General features: G+C 43.7%; 1 protein-coding gene across 1 annotated transcript in view; it reads left to right on the forward strand.

Moving 5' to 3' along the window:
- LOC107299753 (deoxyhypusine synthase) overlaps nucleotides 1-1,398 on the forward strand; it is a gene marked incomplete in the record, with an annotated part of 8,851 nt that extends 7,453 nt beyond the window's left edge. The window contains 1 exon segment of the mRNA XM_029286860.1: nucleotides 1,295-1,398.
- Nucleotides 1,399-2,533: the final 1,135 nt, after the last annotated feature.

The following is a 2,533-nucleotide window of genomic DNA, read 5'->3' on the forward strand; positions in this document are numbered from 1 at the left end:
CATAGCAGGGGGCCAGGTATATTATCAACAGGCCCACTTGCACCCCTTGCCCCCACTTCACAAGGAGGGACTCTGCACCATCTATCTGAGGCACAGTGGCCTCCCTTGGACACAGGCTCTCCCTTATAATGACCGCTACCCCCCCGCCCCTACCCCGGGCCCTCGGCTGATGGAATGCCTGGAAACCTGGTGGGCACAGGTCAACAAGGGGAACTCCCCCTTCTATGCCCAACCAGGTCTCGGTGATACCTGCCAGGTCCGCTCCCCCCTCATGAATAAGTTCTTGGATGAGGGGGGCCTTATTCACCACGGACCTGGCATTGCACAGCATCAGCCGATGGTCCCGGGCCTGAGGATCTGAGGTCCCTGGAAGTCGAGTGGAGCTCTGAGGATCGGAGCACCCACAAGCTTGTAAGCAGCGTGTGCGTGCTCCCAAAACCCGATATGGTCCTCTGCTCCCGCCATATCTGCCCCTCCCACTGACCGTACCTATCACTGACCGTACCTATCAGCAATAGAGTGACATCACACTCTATTGCTGATAAGGCAAATGATAAAATCCATCCAGATTTGATAGAAATATGGTTTCTGCCTCTGATATTTTATTATTTTAACTTTATGGGGTTTTTTTCTGAGGTAGCAGTTGAAAGGTAGCCTGGAAAGAGACTTTCAATTGTTATATTATCAAGAGTTTTCCAGTGCTGGAAAATTACAATTTAGTTGGTAAGATTAAATAGCTAAAAATTTCCTAATTTTCAAACTTGAGATTGGCTCCTGTAAATAGATGCAGTAAGCCTAACTCTCAGAGAACATTCAGTTCTTTGTTTATATCCTTTGGTACTTATATCTTTGGTACTTATATCCTCCAAATATGTACGGAAAACTGACAGCCTGGATTTGAGATCTGAGTGCCATGCGACAGGATGAGTTTCCATCCCAGCTCCCAACCTATCAGTTTGAAAGCATGCAAATGCGAGTAGATAAATAGGTACCACTTTGGTGGGAAGATAATTGCTTTCTGTGTGCCTTTGGCATATAGTCATACTGGCCATATGACCATGGAAATGTCTTTGGACAACACTGGCTCCCATGGGCAAGAAACACACACACACACACACAAACCAATCTGACTGGAATCACAAGCAAACAGTGTACACTTCCAGTGAGTTCTTGCATTGAATTTGAGGTTAGCAAATGCTGTATGTTGAAAGCTTGCAGCTGTAGGTTTATTGTTCACATGTGCAATGCATTTGCAACGCTTCCATCATAACCATTATTATCATCTCTCTTACAGACCTGAAACTCATTAATACCCAAGCCATCTTTGCCAGGAAGACAGGAATGATCATCTTGGGTGGAGGCCTTGTTAAGCACCACATTGCCAATGCAAATCTGATGGTGAGGGAAAGTGGTGTGTAGTAGCCACAAAGCCAGGGTTGATTTGGAAGGGAGAGACTATGGTATGAGATAAAACATTTGTTTAAGCAAAATGAATATAGAGACATCTTGGTGGTATTTGGTATACCTCAGTTCTTATAATTTTAACAAAATGGCTTGCAACAATAAAACAAATATTTAAAGGCAATCTAGTAATCCATTATACCAGACAACAGTGCAGAAGGTGAACATTTTTACTTTGGATAGTTCCCCAGAAAATTAAAATATGGCTGTGAGTATAGCTTTGAGTTGTTCAATTGACAGGTCATCACCACAAAACTGAAATTTCCAGTTGAGGTCATGGTAATTCTTGATAATCAGGAAAACCCCATGCTATGAGTTTGTTCCCTGCATGTTGAATGTAAGGTCAGACCTTGGCCATTCTTCTTCACATTGTCCTGTTTAGTAGGGCTTGGAAGGACTTCTACAAGGAATGTTGATGTTCTTCTGCCAGAGTGGATAATATTAGGTTAAATCATTATTGGGTCTAATAATCATTTTTTGAAGTTGCTCTAAAGCACCCGTTCATACCCTTGCATTTTGGAAAAGATTAGCTACATCAGGGCAATGCTGATCTTAATGACAACTGAAGTGCTCATCATAGCCCTGCTATATCTAATCAAGGATATAATCAGTCAGCTGAGCCTTAGAGGTCACCAAGTTTTTTTGGTTTCCAGAGAAATGGAGCTGACTTTTCCGTATATGTCAACACCGCACAGGAGTTTGATGGTTCAGATTCAGGAGCTCGGCCTGACGAGGCAGTGTCCTGGGGAAAGATCCGTATGGATGCCAAGCCTGTCAAGGTATGTGTGGGACAAGAGATCACATGCTGACAGGGATGGGGGCATGATTTCCAGGACTGCCATTATAACCAGCCTGACAGGCAATTTGATTTAGAAAAAAACAGATGAATATTTTGGAGAGGGACCAGTCATCTCAGCTACCGTGTTTTTCTCTTATCAGGTCTATGCTGATGCTTCTCTGGTTTTCCCATTGCTGGTTGCAGAGACTTTTGCTCAGAAACCCAATGCTTTTGTTCAAGAAAAGAAAAATGACTAAACTGGGAACTGCTGCATGAGGCATTATATCTGTTCAG

Source organism: Protobothrops mucrosquamatus, unplaced genomic scaffold (assembly GCF_001527695.2).
Source record: "Protobothrops mucrosquamatus isolate PMUCROS unplaced genomic scaffold, P.Mucros_1.0 scaffold5412, whole genome shotgun sequence".
In the NCBI taxonomy this organism is placed as follows: Eukaryota; Metazoa; Chordata; class Lepidosauria; order Squamata; family Viperidae; genus Protobothrops; species Protobothrops mucrosquamatus.